Here is a 12769-nt window from a genome sequence, read left to right as displayed (position 1 = left end):
TTTCCTAGGGCCTCTGATAACCGTTTCAATGTCTGGTTGTTTAGATTGGTGCTGTTACAATGTGTTATGGTAGTTTACTCATTTCACCATTGTCTAAAAGCTTCGCATTGTTGTATAGTATATCTGGAGCCACGGTTTAGATTGCCCCTGAAATGGTGCGTGATGGCTCTTTATGTTTGTTGTTGTTGATGTTATTGACGTTGAAGAGTATCTCTTACCCTTAACGGTTGGAATATACAAAGTTTCTGCTTAGTGAGTGGCTTTTCAGTACCCTTGCATCGTAGCCTGCCGCTGTGACCGAGCCTTCTAGGCGCTTCAGTCCGGAACCGCGCTGCTGCTACGGTCGCAGGTTCGAATCCTGCCTCAGGCATGGATGTGTGTGATGTCCTTAGCTTAGTTAGGTTTAAGTAGTTCTAAGTCTATGTGACTGATGACCTCAGATGTTAAGTCCCATAGTGCTTAGAGCCATTTGAACCATTTGAACCTTCCATCGTATCAAGATGAAACATTGTATAGCCCTGATACAGAGGCCATCAACGGCTGAAGCTGGTGTCACTTACAAGCTGCTGAAGTCTTCACTGATCTCGATTATGTTATACATATATTGTCGAATGACGAAGATGTATACAGGCAGTCAACGCAGTTTTCTTTTTATAACTGTTCGGTGTACCCATGAATTGAGTAGTTATGCATTCATTATCTCTACAATTGTGGACAACATATTAAATGATGGAGTAGTTATTGATATGTCGACCAATGACAATTATAATAACTTTCAATCACACACTGTGAGTATATATTTCTTTTTTGTAAGAGCTGTGTATCCATTTGATGTCTGCGATGTTAATGCTTATTTGCCTGTGAATTTGCAGATGACGTAATGTTGATTTTAAAGGAAACATAATACTTGGGAGGCTAAGTGTATCAAAGAGGCTAATTCTGACAGCCTAAATGCAAACTCACTTGCATCATTCGGAACACACTAGTTCAGTTAATGAGGGTGAATTTGAAGTCATAACAGATAATGTCTTACACAATATCCTCGTATATTCAAAGGATTGTTCTAAAACAGTTCATTTTTACCATGGCCGTTCAATATTCACTGAATAGACATTATTTTCGAGATACACATAGTTGGTAAATCAGTTAAGTTTAAAACGGGATTTGGCATGGGAACGTGAAAATAGTACGTGCAAATTCCATATGGGCTTTGTTACGCAATAATAAAATGGACAACGCCAACTGCAAAGCACAGATACTAGCGTAAGTTAAATTTATTCCCACGTGGAATAATCAATTGTTCATTAACTCCTGATGCTTACACTTCTTAATCGTACATACTTGTTGAGAGTATCACGTTGTATCAGGGACTTCATGATAAGCACTTAGTAAAGTTTAACAGTGGCACACAGGAAGGAAAAAATTCATATGTGTGTGCTACAAACAACACTAAAATGGGTTCCTCTTCAACATATCTGGTGAATAGTACATAATTCTTGGGAGAGAAGCTGGAATGCGTTTGCAGACAGGTGCGAAGATAAATTCGAAAATCGTGACTGGAATAGAAATGACCATAGATAAGGTCTGATATATTCAGAAACTGAGGTTCTATTCATTTGCTGCTGCTATTGGACCCTTGATGCACTCTAACAGACCCATGGATTGACATGGCCAAACTGAGAAAAACAATTTTAATTTTGTATGTCAGAACTAATTAAAAACAGACCATAGTTTCAGGTATTATATAGACTCAGAGAGTTGAGACCTATTCATTTATCAAAACTACTGGAGCATACACACACTTCGGTGGACATATCTGAGGACATTAGCGAAGTGAAGAAAACAACATTAATTTTACATCTCAGCACTTTATTAAAACTTACCAGGGGTACGGGTATTCGGCTCATTTAACAAAATTGGGGTCTAAATGCTCTTTGGTGGAGATGTGGGAGAACATCTGTGAACTGTGGAATGGAGACACTACTTACGTCACAACAAAATTACATTAAAAATGGACATGCACACACTCAACAGACAGACCCGAAAAATATGACAACTTGTCGTTGATTTCAGAAAGCCTAATATGAACTCTAACACTGTTTAAGTGAACATGAGATGGAAACATAAGTATACTTTTCTAAGTTCCCCAGGAGGCAAAAATATTATAAATTTCAATCCCCTATTTGACGCTCTAGCTTTCCTTAAGATTTTTCAGTATAATGGTAGGAAGTTGCCTTCACAATGACCCTGTACTTCAGAGGAACGAGGTTGAAACATGGCCTACACACAAAGCATCTGCCTCTGATATTCCGATGATTCGGATACAAGTGCATGTATACTCAGATTGACTAGTGTTGTCGTTACAGCCATCCTGACTTTGACAAAGAAGTAGTTAAGAAGAACAATTCCTTTACCATCACCACACTACTGCAGGGTGAACTGCAAACTCAGCTGCATTACCTTGCACCAAAGGGAGCGCAGTGGTTAGCACACTGGACTGGCATTCAACAGGACGACAACTCAAACCCTCGGTCGGCCATCCACATGTAGGTTTTCCGTGGTTTCCCTAAATCGCTCCTGACAAATGCCGGGATGTTTTCTTTGAAAGGCCATGGCCGATTTCCTTCCCAGTCCTTGATACAATCTAAGCTTGTGCTCTGTCTCTGATTACCTCGACGTTGACGGGACGTTAAACCCAATCTTCCTTCCTACCTCGCACCAGGAACAACAGCGCAGTCCAACGGTCCACCACTAACCGCATACCAGAAGAAGTGGTGGGGGTGGGAACAATCAAAAAGTATCCCTGCACCTTCGCCATATTCAGGAGAAAGCTTCCATAAATCAACATGCTCTACTGGCGCAGTTAAACTTCCCTGCCTATCCGTTTCATCCCAAACGTTGGTGAACATTGTCTAGCAAACAACTAACTCCCGTCTGCCGCGAGATATGCCGTCCACTCAAACCCTTTCACTTTCACTTAGCATACAGGAATAATGATAGTTGTATAACAAGACTCCTTCCCTGAGGCTAGCTGTCATCTCAAACAGGCAGCGACAGGCAGTGAATCAAGTCGATAGTGAGACAGGTTATATGAAAGATATCTAACAGTTCGTCTAATTATTTTGGCGTGGTACATATTCTAATGATCATGACGAGGAAGATGACTGGTTTTGTTGGTAGACGATTTCAGACTTGAACAAACAGAACATGTCAGCATGACATGGAACTTTAGCCATAGGAATATCATTGTTAAGCTCACAGCTGCTACACTTTGTATCAGATGATGATGATAATGATGTACTGTTATAAATAAATTGCAAATAATATTAAATATTTATATGGTACTTGTAATTATTTTCCATATTCACCCACAATATTGATCTTATATTTACATAGTTTAGTATCCCAACGAGTGGCCATACATAAGGACCCAGATGAGTTGGAATCGATGTTGTGGCAGCATAGTGTGGAAAGCTATCACAGAACGCATGTATGGAACATCATATGGTTCGACCCGCTCAGCGGGATGTTTAATTGCCAGTGGTTATAGGCCAGGACAGTCCGTTCTTACATTGAGATCGACTAACATGGACCCAGCTTTCACATCACACCATGCTCTTGGTTTCGTATGATAATTCTTTTGGACATGCATGCTGGTCTCATTTGTGGTTTCTCCTTACCAGTCTCTACATGGTGTTCAGCGTTTGACCTGTAATCGAGTTTACCTTTTTCCAAGACACATCTGTCTGGTTTTCTGGTCGTGTGCACACCATCAGCTAGAGTAGTGACATTTACAGCTACAAGACATTTTCACGGCATTTCACGCCTGTGCAGATCACATAGAACATAAATTTTTTTCAGCTGTCTTTTAAGTTGTCATTGATTGTTATTACGCCATATGTGAGAGTTCTTAGTGGGCTGGCTGTGAGCACTATGGGACTTAACTTCTGAGGTCATCAGTCGCCTAGAACTTAGAACTACTTGAACCTAACTAACCTAAGGACATCACACACATCCATGCCCAAGGCATGACGAACTGTCGACCGTAGCAGTTGCGCGGTTCCGGCCTGAAGCGCCTAGAACCGCACGGTCACCGCGGCCGGTAGTTGTTAGTGGGATTTTCATTGTACGTGTAATTTAATTGGTAGTCTTTGATATATCAAAGCTCATAGCATCATGTGAACCTTTGCTAATGTATATAAATGTCACATTTCTCGACGACCTTTATTGTTGACTTTTGTGATACATCGCTGCTAATTTTAACATATGAACAATTAGACTTGTTAGGTATCTTAAGGTGAATTTTATCTTAGAAGCTGCTGTGTAGTCTTGTTTCGACATTATACCATCCTTCTTCTCAATGAGCGTAAAAAAATCTAAATGTTTGAATGATGGTCCTACAACACTTAATTTAAACACATTGCTGTTTGCTTGTTCATTGTAGATTTTCAGTGTTATAGGAAGTGTATCATTCTTTATACTTCACTGGAGAGTTCACAAAAAATACATAGCTAACATGACACTATACTGACTTGTACTCATAGAGTAATTTTAGTTCTGACCTGTTAGTTCATAATGATAGGTTTTGGACAAGAGGGTAGCGTATTGTCACCAATGAAATAGAAGGGGCTATATCTGCTGGAAGTTATCACTATATCGATATTCAACAAAAATATTCTTGACTCAGTTGACTCATACTCACTCTAGGAATGAGCTTGCTCGAAAATTACTGTATGCATTGGTGAACAATTGCATTAAATCGATGCGGTGTCTATATTTTGAGTTATGATGTGTGTTTAGGATTTGAATCCTTCATAATGCCGCGACTGTGCGCTGTGGGTGAGTGGATGGGTTGTGAAAGCTGTCATGCTGCAGCTACGAGTTGCCATACACCTGCATGATCAGAATGCGAGTGACAAATAATTTATAGAGGCTGTCTACAGCTCTCATATAAGTTGACATCCTGCTGGCACTCGACATTCTGAAGTCTGTATACCAGCCATCCCTAGCCTACTACAAATGCACCTGGGTGTAACTGTTTACATTAGAAACATAGTAGATCAGTTGTTAAAAACAATGGCTATGCCATTTTTTTAAACATAGGGCGAGTGGTCGTCTTTGATTTCTGAACACACTGCTGTACCTGTAGGATGTCACAGAATTCACCATCTGTCAGCTGGGTACATGAAGCAGGTGTGGGATCAGTGAAGTCACGAGGGTGTGACACACAGTATGCTGTCACTCGTGAATATAGTGCCTCGGTGCTAGGGTGTCAGGATATACACTGCCTTGGGCTGATGATCCTCTAAAGTTTGGCGTGGGAACTGTTGGCTGGTCGGCTAGTGGTGGAGTGAGTCATGGCTATTGGCACAGCTTGGCACTCAGCAGCAGCGAACTGAGCAATGTGTGGTCAGCGCACAGCTTGGCGCACAGACTCCTCATGGTCACAGTTCTTTAAATAAATTACATCCTGACACGTTTGTTGAAGTTATTAAATGGTTATATGCTATATTGTCCTGCATGTGCTGTAAATGTTTAATGTGGCACCATTTCTTAACTGGGAATCACCAGCAATTTAAATTTTGCACATTTTGGCTCTAAACATAGCAAAAGTGACATGACCTCGTATCAGCGAGGTCAGGCCTGTTCAGACATGCCTTACTGTGAGTGGAGGCACTGGGACTACGCAGCGATGGTGCAAGCCTGTGCTTACTGGCTCAGTGCACCAGTACAGTTCGAAACATATGTGCAGGTTGTTCCAAATTTAGGGCAAGTAGCCTAGCTCCACTGTGATGTCATATATATAGACTGTGCCAGTACGGTAATTTTTGAATTTTACTCCACTTTAAACAGGGCAACCGAGCTTAAGGAAGCCCAGTGAGGTTTCTGAATTTCCCGCCATTTTAAACTTAGCACTAGTGAGCTCTTGGGTTCTAATCTTGGGACTTGGTGTCCGTGGTCTGCAAGAGAGGATTGGAAAACCCCAGTAGGACACGTGATCTAGTTCCAGTATCCTGGATTCTGTGCTTCCTTCATCTTGGATTTTAGCCATGGCCAAGTGGACTAGGTCTGCCGTCTTGGATTCTGCATTTAGGACAAGTGCCCACTGTGTTTTGCGAAGTGAAAAAGTGTAACGTGCGAGTCGAGTTCCACAAATGCATGTGCTGTGTTGTGTGTACATTTTCACCACAGATGAGAGTGTAAATTAAAACGATATTCCGGAAGTAATTGTAAGTACTCACAGAATACAGTCACGAAAATATTTTCGCGCAGAACAATTACTTTTTAGAGAAAATGATGTGTCAGCTAGTCAACTAACTCACAGTAACATTACTTAGTTGTAGATGACATGTTACCATTAATAGTAATGTAATGAGTTCTACAGAACCCCACTAATGCAAAAAAAGTTGAGATAATAACAATAACAAAGGAAAACCATTTCAGGCCTAATTTCGTTAGAAAAATTATTAATTAAAATATGTTTACATTATACAGAAATGAATTAAAGTATCTAGTCAGGATGCGACAAAGTTTCCGAAACATGTTTGGGTATTTACACACAAAAAAAAACAGTTGTCTGCAAAGTGGGAGGACCTAAAATTCAATGATTTTCGTCTGTAAACACAGCTGCTAGAGCTTCGAAAGCAAATGATGAACATTTTGGTTAGCCTGCACCATCTAGCGAGCCTGACATTCTTGAAACTTCGGTTAAGGTAAGCGTCTTTTTTTTTGGCGACGGGAGCATTGTCGAGTAGCACCGTCATTATTTCAGGTTAGGTATACGCTAGGTGCCAGAATTGTTCGCCACACCGTAAAGATGGGGGGATCAGTTGCAGTAAAAGTTAAAAGACGGTACTGAGAGGAATAATTGTGTCCAGAAGTCTAATGGTTATTCATGAATAATTACATATAGCGCAATTAAACAGAAGGAGCGAGTTGTAGACCTGTAGTGTGGCTGATACTGACTAGAATGGACCTGACTGAACGACCTGTAGAATACTGCAGTAAGAGTAGAAACTGGTGTCGATGAAATAATCAACATCAATTAAATAGTGGCTTCCGCAGAGTGGCAATTTGTCAATGTGGATTGCAGAGCGATGGGTATGGGAAGCACAGTTAGGAAAAATATCGTAAAGGATTGAAATTAGTTGTGAAGTTTGGCGCCGTCGGTTACGTATCTCAAGAGAAACAGTTCTCTTACTGAAATTTGAACGTAACATAATATGTCTTAATGATAAGATTATGACAGCGTTTTAAATTCGGTAACTAATTAAGCAAAAATCAAATTTCTCTTGTTCCTGGAAGCCGTTAGAAAAAAATGGTTCAAATGGCTATGAACACTATGGGATTTAACATCTGAGGTCATCAGTCCCCTAGAACTTAGAACTAATTTAACCTAACTAACCTAAGGACATCACACACATCCATACCACAGGCAGGATTCGAACCTGCGACCGTAGCGGTCGCGCGGTTCCAGACTCAAGTCCCTAGAACCGCTCGGTCACACCGGCCGGCTGAAGCCGTTAGAAAGGTAACCTTCAACTATCTAGCGGTTTAATAATTTGGAGTGAAGTGTAGGATCTTTCATTAGATTGATACTTTTTAAATTGTTATTTCCAGTTTCTAATATATTTTTTGTATGGTCGGATCTGAGCAGGATTCCACTCCACACGACCAGAAGCCACCAAGAAGAGAATGTAAAGTGAGGACAACGTTGCAGCTGTAGCGGCCAGTATTGTGGTAGAGCCGAATGTGTGTTTTAAAACGGTGTAAACAGTTGCGGCTATGTGAGACATCAACTTGGCGAATCTTGCGCAAATGATTTGGGCCAGCATCCATACAAAATTGATTGACTCAAGATCTGAAATCACTAACGTTGAGGGAGTGATTAACTACTGGAGCCATCGTGCACGTGAGTGCGTCCAAAGCCGTGGTCGAGATTTGAACGATATTTTGTTCAGAACATAACTGCAAAGCCTAAGTTTCAAAATAAAGCACAATTTACTTTGATGCGTTAAGTATCTTTTCTTTTTATTTTAAAACGTTTCACTCTTAACCCCGAAAGTACACGCAGATGTCTGTGAGACCACGAAGAACATTTTCACATTAGTGCAATGTCAAACAATTACTTCCAAGAAGCTGTGTTCTCTGTACCATAATAGGAGTCATTTGATATGGTGTACCTGGTGTTATAACAACAACTAGTTCTAAGGTATCACGCACCAGCCTTGTGGACTGGTGTCAGTTTATTGTTGGCTTCACTGTGGTTATTCCCGCGCGCGCATGTATGCAGTATTAGATTTGTTTAGTGTTAGAACACGTGTTTTCTTGCTTGATACTTTATTTTAGTATCCTGTAAGTACTGTAATACGTCATGGTATATTCTTACGAGACAGAAGAGGAGATAATGAGATGTCACTATAATCTCAACATAAATAAGAAAAAAGAACTGAGGAGAAGAGAATTCTTGAGGCAGCCTTCTTTTGAGCTTCAGTATAGGGCAGCGTCCAAAACTTGGTCAAAAAAGCTAACTGAGAGAATTCAAGAGTTTTGGGCTGTGAAAAGATCTGAAGTGGAATCAACTTCGAGCTCACGAGAACGGTGTGTGGACTACAAAAGCAAAGAGAGATATGTTTATAAAAACTGCAATAAATATACACTCCTGGAAATTGAAATAAGAACACCGTGAATTCATTGTCCCAGGAAGGGGAAACTTTATTGACACATTCCTGGGGTCAGATACATCACATGATCACACTGACAGAACCACAGGCACATAGACACAGGCAACAGAGCATGCACAATGTCGGTACTAGCACAGTGTATATCCACCTTTCGCAGCAATGCAGGCTGCTATTCTCCCATGGAGACGATCGTAGAGATGCTGGATGTAGTCCTGTGGAACGGCTTGCCATGCCATTTCCACCTGGCGCCTCAGTTGGACCAGCGTTCGTGCTGGACGTGCAGACCGCGTGAGACGACGCTTCATCCAGTCCCAAACATGCTCAATGGGGGACAGATCCGGAGATCTTGCTGGCCAGGGTAGTCTAGAGATCCGGAGATCTTGCTGGCCAGGGTAGTCTAGAGCACGTTGGGTGGCACGGGATACATGCGGACGTGCACTGTCCTGTTGGAACAGCAAGTTCCCTTGCCGGTCTAGGAATGGTAGAACGATGGGTTCGATGACGGTTTGGATGTACCGTGCACTATTCAGTGTCCCCTCGACGATCACCAGTGGTGTACGGCCAGTGTAGGAGATCGCTCCCCACACCATGATGCCGGGTGTTGGCCCTGTGTGCCTCGGTCGTATGCAGTCCTGATTGTGGCGCTCACCTGCACGGCGCCAAACACGCATACGACCATCATTGGCACCAAGGCAGAAGCGACTCTCATCGCTGAAGACGACACGTCTCCATTCGTCCCTCCATTCACGCCTGTCGCGACACCACTGGAGGCGGGCTGCACGATGTTGGGGCGTGAGCGGAAGACGGCCTAACGGTGTGCGGGACCGTAGCCCAGCTTCATGGAGACGGTTGCGAATGGTCCTCGCCGATACCCCAGGAGCAACAGTGTCCCTAATTTGCTGGGAAGTGGCGGTGCGGTCCCCTACGGCACTGCGTAGGATCCTACGGTCTTGGCGTGCATCCGTGCGTCGTTGCGGTCCGGTCCCAGGTCGACGGGCACGTGCACCTTCCGCCGACCACTGGCGACAACATCGATGTACTGTGGAGACCTCACGCCCCACGTGTTGAGCAATTCGGCGGTACGTCCACCCGGCCTCCCGCATGCCCACTATACGCCCTCGCTCAAAGTCCGTCAACTGCACATACGGTTCGCGTCCACGCTGTCGCGGCATGCTACCAGTGTTAAAAACTGCGATGGAGCTCCGTATGCCACGGCAAACTGGCTGACACTGACGGCGGCGGTGCACAAATGCTGCGCAGCTAGCGCCATTCGACGGCCAACACCGCGGTTCCTGGTGTGTCCGCTGTGCCGTGCGTGTGATCATTGCTTGTACAGCCCTCTCGCAGTGTCCGGAGCAAGTATGGTGGGTCTGACACACCGGTGTCAATGTGTTCTTTTTTCCATTTCCAGGAGTGTATTTGTCCTGAACATTCTGTTACTGTGTGAGACGAGATTGTATCGACTAAATATCCCACAAAATATGTGTGTTACTTTGATAGCAGCTCATTTTTATGTAAATGTTTTTGACCAAAATACAATATTCGTCTTTTAAATAGCTAAATTAAAGTGACTGATAATGATACTACTTCATTTACTACCACTTCCTTCTATAATATATATAATAATGCAAATAAGGAGCGATGAAAACTGAAAGGGTCTGTGAGACCAGATGCGTGTAGTGACGTCGAGAATCCAGGCACGTGCACCCGCCGGCTTAATGAAAGACCTTTTACAACACGGTAGTCAACAATGACTACCTCACATAGCAGTGTATAATCTATCTCCGTGAAATATTGGTTATATTACCGTGCACCCAGCCTTTAGCGAGAAGACCTTTAAAGGGAGACTACTTAGCCTACTATTATCATGACCGACATAGAAAATAAGCTGTGGACCCAGTTTTTCTTGACTTGTCTTTAATTAATGGTCACGGACTTGATAATTACGCATATCAAGATTTGTTACGGAAGACATTAATAACAGAAGACAAATATAAACTACATTTATTGGTTCCCAACAATGTAGAGTGAAATCCCGCTCAGATCTGACCGCACAAAAAATATATTAGAAACTGAAAATAACAATTTAAGAAGTATCAATCGTAATGAAAGATCCTATACTTCACTCCAAATCATTAAACCGCTAGATAGTTGCCAGTTACCTTTCTAACGGCTTCCAGGAACAAGAAAAATTTGATTTTCGCTTAATTATTTACCGAATTTAAGATGCTGTCATAATCTCATCATTAAGACGTATAATGTTACGTTCAAATTTTAATAAGAGAGGTGTTTCTCTCGAGATAGGTAACCCATCGCCCGCAAATACACGGGCTGTGTCCATCCAGTATTTGAGACTGAGAGCACTTTGCGACATAGAATAAACTTTGCAACTAATTTCAATCCTTTCGAAACTTTCACTCGCTGATACGTCCCACAAATTATGAAAGGGAATAATCTTAGCGCCAAATACATCTTCGCAGTACTGTTCATGCAGTCTAACTGTTGCATCCAGCGTGAGTTTTACCTTACTACTTCTTTACTACAAACCCTATTCTCAATAAACTTAGCAGACAATATCTGCATACATCACTGAACGTACCTACAAAATTATGTCATTGTACGATACTTAATTCAGGAGATATGACGTAAACATGGAGACGCGTGGAAAATGTTTGCTTGAAACAGGGCGCAAATTATCGAGTCTATGTTGTTCCGGTCTTTCACAGTAAGAGCACTCTGCGACTTCCAACGAATGTTCCTAAACTTTTTCCTCGTTTACGTGCTTAAAGTCAAATATTTAATACATTACTTCAGATGTAATCAGACGTTTGAAGTTATTTCATAGACGGCAGTTCGATTCTTTAGAGAATCGCGGCTTTACTGGTTTCATACGGTTTCCTTTCTTGGTGATGAATATACGGAATTGTTGCAGTTAACACCTTTAGAATACATGTCAATAATTGATTTCACGTTTAATTACGAACAACATTTCACCTAACGCTACTTCCCTGCGTGCCTCCCGCTTTTGCGGCAGCGTGAACTGCAGATTAACATACCTACGCTGCCAGAGGCGGGCGTGGTCCGTCTGTCTCCCCTCACCCCCCACCCCATCTCACCACGCCCCTCCCCACACGCGCACACCCCGTGGGGCCAACTTCCTCCGCTCACCGCAACCCCTCTAGAAATAAGTCATCTGACACTTAACATACTGTACGCCATGCTTGGGTTTAATACTACCTCTTTGGACATGGCAACATGGTTTTTCCTAAATTTGTCTACGGAATTCATAAACTGCTACTTGCGTACTAGCCGTTCACGTATTACTTACGTATGTCCCACTACTTAGTAAGTTCTAAATTGTTATTGTTAACTATTACCTTTCTCATGAAGCTCTCGAAGTCCTTCGTACAGCAGTCTTACATCGGCCCTAGTAGTTATAATACAAAAAAATAAACGTTCAACGCCTATTAAATGATACTTCTTTATTCCTAGTTTCTAACTGGGAACTGGTTGCTACTACACACACCTAAAAGCTGACTTGTAACAATTTTATTTCATCATTTGAAAAACGACAGTGCAAGTTATCGCCTTGTTAGAAATATTGCGAATTAGAGCGCACTTAATCGTCAGCCTCCGTGGCGCAATCGGCTAGCGCGTTCGGCTGTTAACCGAAAGGTTGGTGGTTCGAGCCCACCCGGGGGCGGAAATTTTATTTCCCGTAAAACGGTCCCTGGGCTCGTTCCACACTCCGATATCAACTATCCGTACGCCAAATACGTAGCTGAATGTCAAATCAGTGCGTTACGCAGCTTACGAGTAGCTAGCACAGCGCCTGCCGCATCACTCGCGTAGATTGTATGGTCTGCACACGTTTTTCCTGTTTTTCTTTAATCGAATTTTCATATTCTTGGGAAATTGCACGCTAATTAAGGTAATACAAGAATGGTATTTTCCGAAAGTAGTTCTGATCACAAAGTAATTCTGGTTGCTAGAGTCTTTATTGATCCTGGCTATAAAACGCAATATTATCATAAAGATTTTAGTCCCTTATTTCACCCCCTTAGGCTTTCCATTTCCAAAAAGCG

At 42.3% G+C, this 12769-nt stretch overlaps 1 non-coding gene across 1 annotated transcript; it reads left to right on the top strand.

The window, feature by feature from the left end:
• Positions 1 to 12313: 12313 nt before the first annotated feature.
• Positions 12314 to 12387, top strand: Trnan-guu (transfer RNA asparagine (anticodon GUU)). The gene has a single exon. It is a non-coding gene; the product is annotated as a tRNA-Asn (tRNA).
• The last annotated feature ends 382 nt before the right edge of the window (positions 12388 to 12769 follow it).

This window comes from Schistocerca nitens, chromosome 5, assembly GCF_023898315.1.
Source record: "Schistocerca nitens isolate TAMUIC-IGC-003100 chromosome 5, iqSchNite1.1, whole genome shotgun sequence".
In the NCBI taxonomy this organism is placed as follows: Eukaryota; Metazoa; Arthropoda; class Insecta; order Orthoptera; family Acrididae; genus Schistocerca; species Schistocerca nitens.
The sequence above is the reverse complement of the archived record's forward strand: the minus strand, read 5'-3'. Positions and strand labels throughout refer to the sequence as shown.